Source organism: Mobula birostris, chromosome 13 (genome assembly GCF_030028105.1).
Source record: "Mobula birostris isolate sMobBir1 chromosome 13, sMobBir1.hap1, whole genome shotgun sequence".
Taxonomy (NCBI): Eukaryota; Metazoa; Chordata; class Chondrichthyes; order Myliobatiformes; family Myliobatidae; genus Mobula; species Mobula birostris.
The window spans coordinates 85844437-85863123 of record NC_092382.1 but is presented as its reverse complement, the minus strand read 5'-3'; the positions used below and the strand labels follow the sequence as shown (position 1 = coordinate 85863123).

The following is an 18687-nucleotide window of genomic DNA, read 5'->3' as shown; positions in this document are numbered from 1 at the left end:
TATCCAGGGCCTCAATATCTCTTGAAAACCAAGGTTCCCTGCACCAGTTACCTTTCAGCTTTTATTTTGGCAGGCACACACAAACTCTACACACTTAAAATTTCATTTCTGAAGGCCTCCCATTTACCAAGTACTCCTTTGCCAAAAAACAGCCTGTCCCAAACCACACTTGTCAGATCATTTCTGATACCATCGAAATTGAACTTTCTTCATTTTAGAATCTCAACCTGTGCTCCAGACCTCTATTTTTCTATCTTTACTTTGAATTTCATGGCATTATGATCACTAATTTCTGCCACCAGCCCTGGATCATTTCCTAACAGCTCATTGCACACTTCTACATCGGTAACTCTACGTACTGATTAAGGGCACATTTGACAAACTCTACCCCATCTAGACCTTTTACAGTATGGGAGTCCCAGTCAATATATGGAAAGTTAAAATCACTTACTGAGTCAAACTTTGCTTCTTGGCATGGTCTGCAATCTCTCTACAAATTTGTTCCTCTAAATCCTTCAGACTGTTGCGTGCAACCAAGTCCCAATAATGGCTACAATATCATAATTCCCTGTCCTGAGCTTATCTGGCTTTCCTACGATGCTTCTTGCATTGTGATACACACAGCTCAGCACATTCATTGCACCATGCTCAGCCATTTGATTGCTGGCTCTATCTGAGGTCTGAGCAACATCTGACTGGTGTCAAGAAAACAAACTCTCCCTCATTGTCACAAAAACAAAGGAGCTGATTGTGAACGACAGGAGGAATGGAGACAGGCTAACCCCTATTGGCATCAATGGATCTGGGGTTGAGAGGGTGAACAGCAACACCACCAAGGATCTCACATAGTCTCTACATACCGGCTGTGTTGTGAAAAAAGCACAACAGCACCTCTTTCACCTCAGATGGTTGAAGAAGTTTGGGATGGAGCCCCAGATCCTAAGAACTTTCTGCAGGGACACAATTGAGAGCATCCTGACTGGATGCATCACTGCCTGGTATGGGATCTGTACTTCCCTTAATCGCAGAAACCTGCAGAGAGTGGTGCAGACAGCCCAGAGCACCTGTAGATGTGAACTTCCCACTATTCAGGACATTTACAGTAACAGATGTGGAAAAAGGGCCCAAAGGATATTGGGGACCCGAATCACCACAACCACAAACTGTTCCTGCTGCTACCATCCAGGGAACGGTACCACAGCAAAAGGACAAACAGGCTCCGGGACATCATCTTCTACCAGGCCATCAGACTGATTAATTGATTTCTCTGTTACATTGACTGTCCTATGTACAAACTATTTATTATAAATTACTATAAATTACACATTGCACATTTAGACGGAGGCATAACGTAAAGATTTCTACTCATGTATATGAAGGATGTATGTAATAAAGTCAATTCAATTCAATTCAATTCACCCTCTCCACTATCTGTTCTGTCATTCTGTCTCCCATTCTCCCTGCAACTTATTTTAACCACATCACTCTCCCACACTAACTCTAGGAAGCCTTACCACTAGGATATTAGTCCCCTCTTGTTCTGTTCCCCTAAACACCAAATCCCCTATCAACCTTTCGACTTTTCTCTGCCAGGTTGTTCACCCACCCCCGCAACAGTTTCTAAAGTGAGCCACAAGAGTACTCTGCGATGGCTATTTAAACGCATTCCACTTCCTGACTCTCACTCAGTTTCCTGTGTCCTACACCTTGGGTGTAACTCATGTCTCTTCATGTCATATATATCACCCCTTCTAACTCCTGCATGATCTGGAATTCATCCATTTCAAGTTCCATCTCCTTAAAGTGCAGGGTTACAAGCTGCAGCTGGATGCACATCTTGTAGGTGTGGGCATCAGGGACACTGGAGGTCTCCCCACATTCCCACCAATGTCCATAAGACCAAAGCACCATAAGACAAAGGAGCAGAAGTCAGCCATTCGGCCCATCGAGTCTGCTCCGCCATTTTATCATGAGATGAGCCATTCTCCCATTTAGCCTCACTCCCCCACCTTCTCACCATAACCTTTGATGCCCTAGCTACACAGATACCTGTCAATCTCTGCCTTAAATACGCCCAATGACTTGGTCTCCACTGCTGCCCGTGGCAACAAATTCCATAGATTCACCACCCTCTGACTAAAAAAATTCCTCGCATTCCTGTTCTGAATGGGCACCCTTCAATCCTTATGCCCTCTTGTACTAGACTCCCCCATCATGGGAAACAACTTTGCCACATCCACTCTGTCCAAGCCTTCCAACATTTGAAATGTTTCTATGAGGTCTCCCCTCATTCTTCTAAACTCCAAGGAATACAGTCCAAGAGCGGACAAACGTTCCTCATTTGTTAACCCTCTCATTCCCGGAATCATTCTAGTGAATCTTCTCTGTACCCTCTCCAACGTCAGCACATCTTTTCTTAAATAAGGAGACCAAAAGTGCCCGCAGTATTCCAAGTGAGGTCTCACCAATGTCTTACAGAGCCTCAACATCACATCCCTGCTCCTGTACTCTATTCCTCTAGAAATGAATGCCAACATTGCATTCGCCATCTTCACCACCGACTCAACCTGGAGGTTAACCTTAAGGGTATCCTGTACGAGGACTCCCAAATCCCGTTACATCTCAGAACTTTGAATTCTTTCCCCATTTAAATAATAGTCTGCCCGTTTATCTTTTTCTACCAAAGTGCATAACCATACACTTTCCAACATTGTACTTCATTTACCACTTCTCTGCCCATTCTTCCAATCTATCCAAGTCTCTCTGCAGACTTTCCATTTCCTCAGTACTACCAGCCCCTCCACCTATCTTCGTATCGTCAGCAAACTTAGCCACAAAGCCATCTATTCCATATTCCAAATCATTGATGTACAATGTAAAATGAAGCGGCCCCAACATGGACGCATGTGGAACACCACTGGTAACCAGCAGCCAGCCAGAATAGGATCCCTTTATTCCCACTCTCTGTTTCCTGCCAATCAGCCAACGCTCTATCCACGTATGTAACTTTCCTGTAATTCCATGGGCTCTTATCTTGTTAAGTAACCTCATGTGTGGCACCTTGTCAAAGGCCTTCTGAAAATCCAAATATACAACATCCACTGCATCTTCCTTGTCTAGCCTACTGGTAATTTCCTCAAAAAATTGTAATAGGTTTGTCAGGCATGATTTTCCTTTAAGGAATCCATGCTGAGTTCTGCCTATTTTGTCATATCCCTCCAGGTACACTGTAACCTTATCCTTGACAATCGACTCCAACAACTTCCCAACCACCGATGTCAAACTAACAGGTCTATAATTTCCTTTTTGCTTCCTTGCCCCCTTCTTAAATAGCAGAGTGACATTTGCAATCTTCCAGTCCTCCAGAACCATGCCAGGATCTATCAACTTTTGAAAGATCATCGATAATGCCTCCGCAATCTCCACAGCTACTTCCTTCAGAACACAAGGGTGCATTCCATCTGGTCCAGGAGATTTATCTACCTTTAGACTATTCAGCTTCCTGAGTACTTTCTCTGTCGTAATTGTGACTGGGCACACTTCTCTTCCCTGCCACCCTTGAGTGTCCGGTATACTGCTGATGTCTTCCTCAGTGAAGACTGATGCAAAATACTCTTTCAGTTCCCCTGCCATCTCCTTATTTTCCATTACAATTTCTCCAGCATCATTTTTTATCAGTCCTATATCTACTCTCACCTGTCTTTTACTCATTATGTACTTGAAAATGCTTAGTATCCTCTTTGATATTATTTGCTAGCTTCCTTTCATAGTTTATCTTTTCCCTCTTAATGACCTTCTCAGTGTCCTTTTGTAAGGTTTTAAAAACTTCCCAATCCTCTGTCTTCCCACTAATTTTTGCTTCCTTGTATGCCCTCTCCTTTGCTTTAACTTTGGCTTTGACTTCTCTTGTCAACCACAGTTGCATCCTTCCTCCATTCAAAAATGTCTTCTTTTTTGGAATATACCTGTCTTGCACCTTCCTCACTTCTCGCATAAACTCCAGCCACTGCTGCTCTGCCATCTTTCCCGCCAGTGTCTCTTTCCAGTCAACTTTGGCCAGTTCCTCTCTCATGCCACTGTAATTTCCTTTACTCCACTGAAATATCAACACATCAGATTTCGGCTTCTCTTTTTCAAATTTCACAGTGAACTCAATCATGTTATGATCACTGTCTCTTAAGGGTTCCTTCACTTCAATCTCTCTAATCACCTCCGGTTCATTACACAATACCCAATCCAGTACAGCCGATCCCCTAGTGGGCTCAACAACAAGCTCTAAAAAGCCATCTCGCAGACATTCTACAAATTCTCTCTCTTGAGATCCAGTGCCGACCTGATTTTCCCTATCCACTCGCAGGTTAAAATCTCCCACAATTATCATAACACTGCCCTCCTGACAAGCCTTTTCCATTTCCGGTTGTAATTTGTAGTCCACATCACTGTAGCTGTTTGGAGGCCTGTATATAACTGCCATCAGGGTCCTTTTACCCCTGCGATTTCTTAGCTCAACCCAAAAAGATTTTGCACCTTCCGATCATATATCACCTCTTTCTAACGATTTAATATCAGTTCTTACCAATAAAGCCACGCCTCCCCGTCTGCCTACCTTCCTATCCTTCCGATACACCGTGTATCCTTGGACGTTCAGCTCCCAGAGACATGCATCCTTTAGCCAGGTCTCAGTGATGGCCACAATATCATACCTGCCAATCTGTAGCTGTATGACAAGATCATCCACCTTATTCCTTATGCTGTGTGCATTTAAGTATAAACCTTAAGACCAATATTTGGTACTTTTCGCTTTGATTTCATTGCAACTTTATTGCACTGCAACTCATCCCAATGGCTACAAATTTGCCCCATCACCTACCTGTCTTTCCTGACATCTTTACTGCTCACTATCTGAGATTTATTTCTGTTTTCCCCTTCCTCCGCTCTGTCATACCGGTTCTCATCCCCCTGCCAAATTAGATTAAACCCTCCCTAACAGCTCTATTAAAATGTCCCCTCTAATTTGTAACAACCAATGTGCACATAAATCTTGGACTGTGCATTTTTCACCCAGTGACAACATGTGCACACTGAATTTTATATGGAGAGGTATTCATTTTAATAGCAAGCAAATCACTGTCGATAGGAACTTTGATCTCCTCTGGGTTCGATTGAGTTCATCTGCACTCTCAGACAACCTATGTAGCAGGCCTGTAATGGGTAATGAAGGATTTTCTCACCAGAGCTTTTGCACATTGTCCATATGTGGCTTTCTTGCTAAATTACACTTAAAAATGTCGGATTTCCAAATATCACTCCATTCCTTCCCAGTTACAAATTCTCCAGCAACTTTTGCTTCACCGCAATACACACAGTTAACACCAGTTTCTGTATTGTACGTAAATATTTCCCCTGAACCCTCCACCGAATGACTGACAGTGGTGAACTCATTGATAGTACAGTAATGTCAATGAATATAAAGGGAAGTGCAGTAGACTGTCTCATTGGAGTCTAGCACATTTGTGATGTGAAAGCTCTTTGATACCCAGACAAAGGTGTTTGATATCATTATCTTCACATAGTGAATGGATCAAAACATGTTCTCACGGGTAGAAAAGTCCAGAACAAGAGGAGGTGAAACAAGCAACACACACAAAATGCTGGAGGAACTCAGCAGGCCAGGCAGCATCTATGGCAAAGTGTACTAATGCTGAATTCCGGCATTTTGTGTGTGTTGCTTGCATTTCCAGCATCTGCAGAATGTCTCTTGTTTGTGATTGGAGGTAAAATAAAGGTGATTATCAGAACTGGCGATGTAAAAGATTTTGTTCCCTTTCTCCGAGTTCCTAACCCTTTGATAGCTGGAGCTCAGCTCTGTCTGAGAGATCCATCGGCTCCCATTCCCTCATCAGCCTAAGCTCCCCGGGTTCCGTGCAGGGATCGTGGGGCTGAGAGAGAGAGAGAAGAGAACAGGGCTATCCCGGGATCGCGGGGCACAGTTTCCGGAGTCACAGCAATTGCCCCTCAGTCGGTAGTGAAAACGGGCGCACGGAGAAACACTTACCGGCAGCGATATCCGAGGCCTTTTGTGTACTGCGCATGCGTGATATTCGGGACCATCCGCAACCCTGACGCCTGCGCATTCGATCGGTGCTTCTGCGACGGCGAAAATTGTTACGCAGAGTTTTCAAGTTAATCACAGAGCCATTGAAAGTTTCCGCAAGCACCGGTTCAATTACATACCTCAGTATTTTTTTTTGTGCAGAAAACTCATCACCTCTTTTAACGCAGAAAGCAGCTCCCATAAAACAATACACTTAATATAAGCAAACTTTCCGCGTGTTTAATGCCAAAGTAGAACGTTCTTACAAATGCAGATATAAAACACAAGAGATTCTGCTGTTGCTGGAGATTTAGACACATACACACAAAATGCTGGAGGAACTCTGCAGTTCAGGCAGCAACTAAGCAGAGGAGTACACAGCCAATGCATGCTGAAGGGGCTCGGCCTAAACGTTGTCTATTTGTTCCTCTCCACCCTGGCTGCCTGATCTGTTGATTTCCACCAGTATTTTGCAGAAATTAACTACTTTTTTTTTGATCAACCAGTTTCCAAATGTTTTTGATCTTTCATTTGTAGCCACATCCAGCTGATCTGATTCCTTTTCTTCCTCCTCCTTGTAAACTCTCGGACGCATCTCTTTCTGGAGCCCCAGATCTCTGAGTCAGGCTGGCAACTCTTTGGTTTCTGACTCTGCTCCATCGAGATTCACTCTCTAGTCTGCTGTCAGACTTTAGCAGTGCAATGCAACAACCCAGCTGTCTATAGCACAGTCGTTTGAAATTAGTGAAAATGACCCCAAAACGTTGAAAAGAGCAGGGAAGAAGGAGTTTAACCACCTTAGTCCAGAGCCCTGAAGAACGCCAAAACCACAGTGAACTCATTGTCTTATTCAGCCTGGTGAAAATCATGCAGGAAATTCATGCAGGTGTATAAGATGATGAGAAGCATTGGTCGCGTGGATAGCCAGAGGCTTTTCCCAGGGCTGAAATAGATAACACGAGGGACATGGTTTTAAGGTGCTTGGAAGTAGGTACAGATGAGATGTCAGAGCTAAGTTTTTTAAACAAAGAGTAGTGTGTGCGTGGAATGCACTGCCAGCGACGGTGGTAGAGGCGGATACAATAGGGTATTTTAAGAGACTCTTAGATGGGTACTTGGAGCTTAGGAAAATAGAGGGCAATGCGGTAGGGTAATTCTAGGCAGTTTCTAGAGTAAGTTACATGGTCGGCACAATATTGTGGGCCGAAGGGTCTGTAATGTGCTGTAAATTTCCATGATTCCATTAAATTCACGGGAAATTTCCTATCGCACGGAGTGGTGACTAGTTGCAACCTGTCGTCACAGGGAGAGTGAGAGGGGAACGGCAGGGATAGATATTGATAAACTGATATGGAACAGAAACATGGCCAGGGACCAGATGGGCCGAGTGGCCTTTCTAGTGTACATTGTGAGTGTGGTAGAGAGAGTAAGTACCTGAAACACGGGATTTGATACAGAACTGATTTATCTTTCACAGACCCTCAATATTAAACACCAGTCTAGTTTAAGGCTAACATCAGCAGAACAGACTCCTCCAATGCTCAGTGACCAGGGTTCAGGTCTTGGTGCGATGAGCAGCCGCAAGAACTGCAGAATCTGACAGTAACAGTCCCTCATGAACCTGCAGCTGCCTTCAGTCACCGTGATGGTTAAACATTTAACACAGAACTGATCTGAACTTCCTCCCTGATGTGAAGTTGCTGGTGTTGCAGCAGCTGGGATGATTGAGTAAAACTCTTTGCTCACTCCGGACAGAAATGTGGCCTCTATTTATAGTGAACTCACCGGAGCATCACAAGGTGGGTTAACTGAATGAGTCTCTTCGCACACACGGAGCAGGTGAACGGCCGCTTCCCAGTGCGAAGCTGCTGGTGTATCTGCGATGGCCGACTAAATCTCTTCCAAAATGAGAGCCAGTGAATGACGTCACACTGCTATCAACGTCATGGCAATGTATCCAATCAGATAACGGACATGAACACGTGATCGGGCTCTCCTTGTAGCGAGTGGGGCGCTGTCTTCTCCAGCATCTCCGCCTCCACATTCAAGGATCGGCGGCATTCAAGCGCTGGTGAACTGACAGATACAGCGGAACGAACGGGCTGTTGTGTTTGTGATTCCCATACACAAATCCTTTGACTTTTCTACACTGTTAAAAGTTTACAAAGCACGCCAGTGAGTGAAGGACAACATTTCAACTTAGAAAATTTCAGTCTCCATGGTTATTTCTGATAAAAACAATTTCACAGCTGAAAACATTTCGGAGGAACAAGAAACACACGTACAAATGCTGGTTGAACGCAGCAGGACAGGCAGCATCTCTAGGAAGAGGTATAGTCTCGTTTCGGGTCGAGACCCTTCGTCAGAACTAACTGAAAGAAGAGATAGTAAGAAATTTGAAATTGGAGGGGGAGGGGGAGATCCGAAATAACAGGAGAAGACAGGAGGGGAGGGGTGAATCAAAGAGCTGGAAAGTTGATTGGCAAAAGGGATACGAGGCTGGAGAAGGGAGAGGATCAGGGGACGGGAAGCCTGGGGAGAGAGAAGCGGGAGGGGAGCCCGGAGGGTGGGAAGCAGGCAAGGAGTTATAGTGAGAGAGACAGAGGGAGAAAAGAGAGAGAGAGAACAATGGGGGGAAATAACAAATATATTTTAAAAATAAATAAGGGATGGGGTATGAAAGGGAAGAGTAGCATGAACGTAAGTTAGAGGGGTCAATATACATGCCATAGGGTTGGAGGCTACCCAGACGGAATATAAGGTGTTGTTCCTGCAACCTGAGTATGGCTTCATCTTGGCAGTAGAGGAGGCCGTGGATAGACATATCAGAATGGGAATGGGACGTGGAATTAAAATGTGTGGCCACTGGAATAACAAGACCCTTCTTGGGCCTGCAGGTTGTCCCAGTCGGTGTTGTAGGGACCGGTGCTCGGAGCCCAGTTGTTCCCAAACTGTGTCAACAATTTGGCTCAGGGACCAAGTCAACATTCCCCAGTCTGTTATTGACAAAAAAAATGTACATTTATATCGTGAAAATGACACCAACTGTATATTGGATCCTGAGAGTTTCGGGAGTTTGGATAAATTAAATGAGGGTGTCTGTGGGTTTTTGTTTCCCGGGGTATGTTTCCACGTCCTGATATCGATGGAGTGAAGCGGGAGTTCAGAGCCGACACAGCGGGGTCCAATACAGGTCAGACGGGGTAAGTTACAGGCGAAACTCCGCTCCGGGACCATCAGCACCGGAGCATTTAGAGTAACGCCGCAGTAATTCGGGTCAGAGAGAATATTAAATAAAACCAACACGGGAACTTTCTGATCCGATCCCCTGACAGAGTGTGAAGGAACCGCGGCGAAGAGTAGTTGCGGAATTTAAAATAAGCGAGCCAAGCCGGGCCCGTGAGGACGGAAGCCGAGGAGGAGATCGATGCCTGCGAACGGGGGAAGTAAATCTGCAACGAGCTTTGGAAATTGTCCGTGGACAAAGTCGGAGACAGCGGGGCTGAGCGGTACCAGACAGTGTGAACAGATGTGACTGGATCGCGGGAATCACTGTCGCTGAGAAAGTTGCCGAGGTTTTCTCGGCTTTGCATATCAGTCAGAAACCTGATGGACAGAAATTTACACTGATTTTCCAAAGCGTTCCCGGCCTCCTTCCCGAATCCTGCTCTCCGTGCAGCGCCCCGGACCGTAACGTTTCTCCCAGCATCGGCACCTTTGAGGCGCCGGCGATCCCCGCCTTCCGCGTTTTAAACCTCCGGGAATGAGCTGCTCTCCATTTCCAGCATCTCCCTGCCCCGAGACCCACGGAGCGGACAGACAGTAACTCACTCGCTCTCTCTGTTGTTTCCCAGTGAATTTAGTGGCGATGGTGATCCTGTCCCGGGGAAAGTGCGGCCTCTCCACCCGCACCACTCGCTACCTGGTGGCCACGGCAGCGGCGGATCTGCTGACCATCGTGTTTGCGGTGATATTGTGGCGGGTCGGTTATTATTACTTCCCCGGGACTTTCCTGGACATCACCCCCGTGTGCAGTGTGATCTCTATCCTGGGAGACGCAGCCAGAGAAAGTTCTGTCTGGTTCACCGTCACTTTTACTTTTGATCGGTTTGTCGCCATTTGTTGCCAGAAGTGGAAAATAAAATATTGCACCGGAAAACTGCGGCTGTGGTTCTGACAGAAAGCGGCGTTCTGCTCTGTTTTAATAATGTGCCCTTCGTCTTTATATATCGTCCTGTGAAAGTGATTGACAATATACCCTGGGACTGTATTGAAATACCGGGCTACTATACGGATCCCGGGTGGGTGGGATATGACCGGCTTTCTTCCGTCCTCACGCCATTACTCCTGTTCGTGTTAATACTGTTCAACGCCCTGACAGTCAGACACATTTTGGTGACTAGTCGCGTCCGTAAAGGGCTGAGGGGTCAGAGCAAGGCGGAGAACCGCAGTGACCCGGAGATGAAGAGCAGGAGGAGGTCTGTGATCTTACTTTTCACCATTTCCGGAAGCTTCAAAATCCTGTGGTCAGTAAAAGTTTCTGAATTCCTTTATAACACAATTGCCGGACTGGACCATGATAATTCCAATGATTCGGTATACAATTTTCAACACACCGGAGACATGCTGATGATATTAAGTTGTCGCACAAACACGTTTGTTTATGGGGTAACTCAGTCCAAGTTCAGAGAGCAGTTCATCAGCGCAGCGAAATATCCGCTCACGTCAATTATTCAACTAATTAATAAACAAAATACTGTAACTAAGCTCTTCTCAGAGGGGCTTGCGGTGATTTCCATCTTAACATTGCAGAACTGACACTGGAGAACATGGCAGCTGGGAAAATAAAACTGGTTTAGAGCCCAAGAGTGACACAAGACAGGAAAATACACATTCACACCTTCAGCCCGCGACATCCACCTCCTATCAATTGCTGAACTCACCCTATCTTTTATGTTTATTTCCCCGCCATATTCCGGCTCCTGTCACCGCCACAACCCTCTCGGTAATGATAAAGCGGGAGAGGATCCGGGGACATTCAAGTCCTAATCGGCAAAGCTGCATCTTATTTGATACTTTAGTCTTTTGCATCAGAATGAAATGAAACAGCGAGTCATCAGTCTGCACGAACCTCGCACTTGTCCATATTAGATAAACCTGCCATGGAAAAATGATTAATACTACAAATCTTCTGATTTGGTTCATAATTGTGCAAATTTCAATGCAGCAACTAAATGCTTGCTCTGCTTCAAGGAAAAATGTCACCTCACTTCCTGATTTTTTCATAAATTTCCATCCGTGCAAACTGCACGTTGAATCCCCCGTATTCTCCGCAGCACAATCGCATCTTTAATGTTAATTTATTGTTTCTCGGTTAAAACTGGTAAACATGAGGTATGGACATAGACAAAAATCTTATTTCTCAATTGCGATGAATTTTTGGCCTATTCTAGCGGTGTTTATTATTGTCCTGCAGCTCTAATTATTTAATGTTATAGTGTACTGATTTTGGGATGATACCACTCGTATATGTTATAAATGGGACAATTGTTTATCTATCGCAGACTTCCATTTTCCTCTTTGCAGTCGGCATATTTCAGGTGTTTTTCACTTACTGATTTCTGTGTGTTGTGTGCGTCGGATTGGCGATACCAATCAAGTAAATTGTCTTTGCGTGTTTATCCTGTGATATTATATCCGGACGGGGATAATGTATTGCCCTATCTCTAATACTGGATCGGTCGTAATATAATTGTCAGACTCCGATTTAAAACTGGATCAGGCGTATATTTATAATAACCTGTAGTATCTTTAATGAGTTTGCATCTTCAAGCGAGATTCTGGTGAATGATGCTTGCCACTGTGTAAGCAAACCGATTAAATTGTTGTTGCATCCTGTAATGTGTTGGATAGTTTCAAACAGCATATTCTGTTTTACAGCCGGAGAGAGGCACAACACGGGAAAATACACTTCGTCTTGAATTCGTTAGTTTTTTTTTCACATGTGCATTTCTGTTATTTTTGTGTCAGCCGCCTGGTCCTATATTGTCACAATGAGCCAATCAGTTTCTGGGAAGAGATCTCCAACTTTTATCCTGGCGTCGGATGCTTCATGTTGACATCTCGTCTGCTCAGATGGTGGGGATCTCATCCATGGACAACTATGATGCTGTCCAAGTTGCATGCCGTCTTGGACAATGTCTCCCATCCACTACATAATGGACTAGTTGGGCACAAGAGTACATTCAGCCAGAGGCTCATTCCACCGAGATGCAACATAGGAAGTCATTCCTGCCTGTGGCCTTCAAACTTTACAACTCCTCCCTTGGCAGGTCAGACACCCTGAGTCAATAGACTGGTCCTGGACTTATTTCCTGGCATAATTTAGATAAAACTATTTCATTATTTATGGTTTTATATTACTATATTTATACTCTATTCTTGGTTGCTGCAACTGTAACAAAACCCAATTTCCCTCGGGATCAATAAAGTATGACTATGACTATTATGCTCATCCAGTGGTTAATCTTTCTTCTACAGCAGAGTTTCCCAACCTATTTTAGCCCTTTTAGTGCTGCGAGTCAGGTGGAAATGTCAAGCACCCTGGTTGCTAATTTATGCATCCCCAACAATGTCTGTTAGGTCGGTATGGTCGGATGAGATTGCCGAATGTCAGATGCGTTGTGACCACGAATGCTCAAGGCCTGCAGTGCTAGGCTTCTTCCTGTGTCCCAGCGCCACATCCTTTTTTGTAAGTGCCTGCTCTACTAACGGTCGGTCAGGTCTGGTGTCTCAAGTTAGAGGCAGCTTACTGCCCCACCAAGAATCTTCAACGCCCCCCCCCCCCCCGGCGAGTGTTATTTGTTCATAAAACCATTTTAGGACATGTATCTGCCCGCAGAGGGAATAACTGATCTATTGTGATAATTTCTTCATCTTTCTGGGTTGAGCTTTTCAGTTCAGAATAGCACATGCTTGCAGCGTGTTGAATCCTGTTTTCGTTGATGCAAATATATCAAAAATGCAAATATGCAAATATTTTTGACTATTTTTAATATCTTTAATATTTCATATGTGTAATCCAGGCAGTGTGAAGCACAGAATCAAATATCGCTGTGATGATTGTACGTTCTAGTACCAATTGTTTGGCGACAGAGTAGTATAAAGTATCCTTAGAAGAGTTACTGTGAGTGGGACAGAGGGAATGAAACTCCTTCAAAACTGTGAGTGTGCAGCTCCCTCAACATCTTGCTCCCGCCTCTCTCCATAGTGTGATCACTTTATCTGTCACGCCCTTTCCTCCCTACCCTTCACCCTCTTCTCACTCCTCAGCACACCGTCCTCTCTGCTTCACTCCTCCGTCTTCTCTTACTCTCCCTTTCCTCCTCTCCCCTCTTATCCTAATACACCCACTCCCACTTCCTCACCTCCCTCTCTCACTCCGCTCACCCCAACTTTCTCTCACTCTCGCCTCTCTTCTCCCCTTTCTGTCTACAAACTACACCCCACCCCGCCTTTACAGACCAACACTGAATCTTGACCCGTGTTCACTCCAGGACAGCATCCCATCATTTTCAATGTGCGATGGTGACATTGACAAGATAAGCATCCTTGGTGACATCAGAACTTACTGGCATTTGGAGTTGGATGAAGCAGACGAGGGAGAGAACGAGACAGAGAGATGGAGGAAGAGGGAGAAGGAGAAAAGGGGAAGTGGGAGAGGGGGAGAGAGAGAGTGGGAGATAGAGAGTGGGGAAGGACAGAAAGAGAAGAGAGAACAGGCTGAGTGGTGGTAGTGAAAGAGAGGAAGAGAGAAACAAGAGGCTGTTGGAGTGTTAGCGAGGCAGACTGAGGAGAGATGGGAGCGAAGTGGCTGAGGCAAGAAACAGAGAGATGGGGTCGACTACCAGTGAGGGAAGAGAATGGTTGAAAGTGAGATGGATGTGAAAAATAAACGGGGAGCGAGTGAGGGGGCAGAAAGAAGCGTTGGACAGAATGACAGAGGAGAGAGATCGGAAGGAATATGGGAGGGAAGAGAGATGGGGAGTTAAACTGGGATAAAATCCAGGGACTGAGACAGGGGAGATAAACGAGGGAAAGGGACAGGCTATTTGATATCTCTGCTGATGAGTGAGAGAGATACAGACAGGGATCGAAAAGGCCCGCTCATTTTAAATGGAGACATATGGAAATTTCTAAAATTCTCAATCTTCCATGTAAATTCCTTTAGGATCAGTGAAGTGTCTATCTAGCTGAGTGTAGGCGGGTGTCTGGGTACATTTGAGGTGGAGATAGAGGGGGATGGGCACAGAAGCATAGGTCAGACACGGCTGTGTTGAATAAACATAATATCATAAGACTTACTCCTTATCTCACTTCTCAATTCGTTTTCCTGCGGTCTGAGTGTGTACCCCCAGTCCTGGGCTCTGCATTATGGGAAACATCCTCTCCCTATCGTCTCTATCTCGGCTTTTCAGTGTTTGGGAGCTCCCCCTCCATTATTCTAAACCCCAAGCGGGAACAGGCACAGAGACATCAAATACCATGAGCTGTGGTCTTGTTAAGCAGCTTCAGGTGCAGCACCTTGTTCGAGACCATCTGAAAATCCAAACAATCAACACCTACCAAATTTCTTATTTCACCAAAGAATTCCAACAGCTTTGTCTGGGAAGATTTCTCCTGAGGAAAACCATGCCAACTTTGGCTGTACAGGGGAGGATTTAAAAGGACAGTTGTAGAACAGAATCACTGGCAGCATCCAGATGGCCTGAGTTGCCTGTACTGTACACAAAGTGTGTTATAAATTCACTTAAATACCAAAAACAGAATTTAAAATAGAACTGATTTATTTGTCTCAGATCCAGAATTTTAAACTCCAGTCCCATTAAAGGTGAATATGCAGCAGAAGAAACTCCTCCCATGCCCAGTGACCAGGGTGCAGAACTGGGTGTGGTGAGCAGCAGCAATTATTGCAGAGTTCAGCACCGACAGTCACTCTCAAAATTGTATTCAGCAACGGTGATGGACAAATATCCAGCATGCAGCTTATTGAAACTTTCTCTCCAGTGTGAACACGGTAGTGTGTCACAAGTGTAACACGCTGCAAGTTTCACTGCTAATGTAATGGCCTCTCTGTAATGTTTCACTGCTGAGGTAATGGTTTCTCTGTAGCAGCAATGTTTAGGTTATGACTAGAGATAACAGGGTTTTGGAGTGCGGGGCTATCCAATGACAAAAATGTTCTTCCTTGTGAGTCTGGTAGAGAGATTTCATGGTCTTTTGCTGGGGAGAGATGAGAAGATGTGAATGGTGAGAGTGGGCCCATTTTCTTTTTTTTTTGTTTACTTTACTAACCCTATAGTCCAAGTAAGAATTATAAATCTCAATCGTTTAATCACATATTGTCTACTGTTTGTTATTTTGGGGTACTGATTTGTAACAGGGGACACATCACGCAGCATCCACCCAAGTGAGATTTCTTAAGATTGACCGGGCTGGGGGGGCTATCACCCCCTATATTAATCTGCTCGCCGAATCGAGAGTTACATAAGATTACATTACTGAGTGAATCCCTTTCCACATTCACAGCAGGTGATTGGCCTCTACCCAGTGTGAACTCGCTGGTGTCTCTGTAGTTGAGATGATCGAGTGAATCCCTTCCCACAGTCTGAGCAGGAGAATGGCCTCTCCCCAGTGTGAACTGACTGGTGTGTCAGTAGGCGAGATGATTGAGTGAATCCTTTCCCACAGACTGAGCAGGTGAACGGCCTCTCCCCATTGTGAACTGACTGGTGTGCTTGTAGGCTAGCTAACTGTGTGAATCCTTTCCCACACTCTGAGCAGGTAAATGGCCTCTCCCCGGTGTGAACTCGCTGATGTACTTTCAGATGAGATGATGAAGTGAATCCCTTCCCGCAGTCTGAGCAGGTGAATGGCCACTCTCCGGTGTGAACTCGCTGATGTACCTTCAGTTGAGATGACTGAGTGAATCCCTTCCCACAGTCTGAGCAGGTGAATGGCCTCTCCCCGGTGTGAACTGACTGGTGTCTCAGCAGGTGAGAAGATTTAGTGAATCCCTTCCCACAGTCCGAGCAGGTGAATGGCCACTCTCCGGTGTGAACTGGCTGGTGTCTCAGTAACTTAGATGACAAAGAGAATCCCTTCCCACAGTCTGAGCAGGTAAACGGCATCTCTCCGGTGTGAACACGCTGATGTATCTTCAATTGAGATGACCGAGTGAATCCCTTCCCACAGTCCGAGCAGGTGAACGGCCGCTCCCCGGTGTGAACTCGCTGGTGAGCCATTAGGTCAGATGACCGAGTGAATCCTTCCCCAAAAATTCAGCAGATGACCAGCCTCCGCCCAGTGTGATCTGACTGGTGTGTCCACAGGTGGGAAGACCGACTGAATCCCTTCTCACCCACAGAACAGGTGAATGTTCTTGTACCAGTGTGAACTTGCTCATGTACCTTCAGTTGAGATGACCGAGTGAATCCATTCCCACTGTCTGAGTAGATGAATGGGCTCTCCCCTGTGTAAAATGATGGGCGTGCCAGTCGGTCAGATGATCGGGTAAATCCCTCCCCACAGTCTGAGCAGGAAGGATGATCGAGTGAATCCCTTGCTCCACTTCTTAAATATCCGGACAGAGACAGCAAAATTGGCATGTTAGGTTCGAGATTTCCATAATCAAATTCCTTGTCATTTTTAACCTGTAAAAAGATTTACAAAATCCATCAATGGGTGTAGGTCAACATTTCAGATGAGATCACTTCATTTGTCAAGGTGTGATCTGGCATCACACTGTTACAGTGAGGTTCAACCCAAGGTGGAGAGAGAAATCATCTTCTAACTGGGCACGGTGCTGGTATCTGGAATGACCATCAAATTCTCGGATGCTCTTCCTGTCTCTATAAGAATAGGGCATTTCTGTCATCTCCAATCTGTGACCTGCTCAGTTTGACTCTCTCCATAGGTATTATTCCCTGTTCCCACTGAGCTGCATGGGTTCCTGGCCCCAGAGTAACTGAAACACTCTCACACAAATAGTCGGCAGTGCATTCCACACACCCACCACTCTCTGTGTAAAAAACGTACCCCTGACATCCCCTTGGTATCTATTTCCAAATACCTTAAAACTCTGCCCCCTCGTGTTAGCCATTTCAGCCCTGGAGAAAAAAAAAAACCTCTGGCTGTCCACACTATCAATGCCCCTCATTATCTTATACACCTAAAAAAGGCTCTAAACATAAACAAGGAATTATACATTGCTTTGAGGATTTGTTAGAAGTATACACAATTATGAGGATACAGATAGGGTAAATGCAAGCAGCTTTTTCCACTGAGGTTGGGTGGGATGACAACCAGATGTCTTGGGTAAGTGGGGAAGGTGAAAATTAAACAGAAATATTTGGAAAATCTCTTTACTGAAATGGTCGTGAGAGTGTGGAATGACATGTCAGCACAAGTGGTGAATATGAGCCAAATTACACAATTAAGAGAAGTTTGGATGGGAGCCTGGATGGTAGGGGTATGGAGGGCGATGGTCCCGGTGCAGGTTGCTGCATTAGAAAGCTGAAATGTTTTTTTGGCATTGACTAGATGGGCCAAATGGCCTGTTTCTGTAGTGAACTTCTCCATGTTTCCATGACAGAGAAGCTGGCCAAACTTGTTTGGAAGAGAAAAGGTAGGAGTGACAATGGAGCAGCAATGGCTGGAGTTTCTGGGAGCAATTCAGAAGCTGAGTGACAGATACATCCCAAAGAAGTGGAAGCATTGGAAATTCAGGAGGAGACAACAATGACTGAAATGAGAAGCCAAAGCCAACATAAAAGCCAAAGAGAGGGCCAACAAAAGGGCAAAAAGTATTGGGAAACTTTTAGAAACCTACAGAAGACGACTGAAAAAAAAAGTCAGATGAGTTCCGGGGTGGAATTATGATATTGGAGTCATTAATGAGTCTTGGTAGCACCCAACAGTGTGAGGCATTTAGAGGAACAAAATATCCAGGGCCTGAATATCTCTTGAAAACCAAGGTTCCCTGCACCAGTTACCTTTCAACTTTTATTTTGGCAGGCACATACAAACTAGACACCCTCAAACTTTCACTTCTGAAGGCCTCCCACTTACCAAGTACTCCTTTGCCAGGAAACAGTCTGTCCCAAACCACACTTGTCAGATCCTTTGATACCATCAAAATTGACCTTTGTCCAATTTAGAAACTCAACCCATGGTCCAGATCTCTCTTTTTCCATATTTACTTTGAATCTCATGGCATTATGATCACTAATTTCCATCACGAGCCCTGGATCATTTTCTAAGAGCCTATCACACACTTCTACGTTAGGAATTCTACATACTGATTAAGGGCAGATTTGACAAACTCTACCCCATCTAGTCTTTTTACAGTATGCGGGTCCCAGTCAATATATGGAAAGTTACTTACTGAATCGACCTTTGTTCTTGGCATGGTCTGTGATCTCTCTACAAATTTGTTCCTGTAAATCCCTCAGAATGTTGGGTGCAACCAAGTCCCAATAATGGCTACAATATCATAATTCCATGTCCTGACCTCATCTGGCTTTCCTACAATG

The 18687-nt window shown here is 45.0% G+C and overlaps 1 protein-coding gene across 6 annotated transcripts in view; it reads right to left on the bottom strand.

Moving 5' to 3' along the window:
* The window catches only part of LOC140207089 (uncharacterized), a 36415-nt gene that overhangs the window by 2460 nt on the left and 15268 nt on the right, over window positions 1–18687 (bottom strand). The window contains exons 1-2 of one of the 6 annotated variants that reach the window (XM_072275415.1): window positions 7880–7984; window positions 6056–6147 (exon numbers count right to left, since the gene is read on the bottom strand). The exons of 4 other annotated variants lie outside the window; for them this stretch is intronic. The gene's annotated coding sequence lies outside the window, so the exon portion shown is untranslated. Of the gene's footprint in view, window positions 1–6055; window positions 6148–7879; window positions 7985–18687 lie in introns of those variants that run through there. One more of the 6 variants, XM_072275416.1, reaches the window with a different exon arrangement.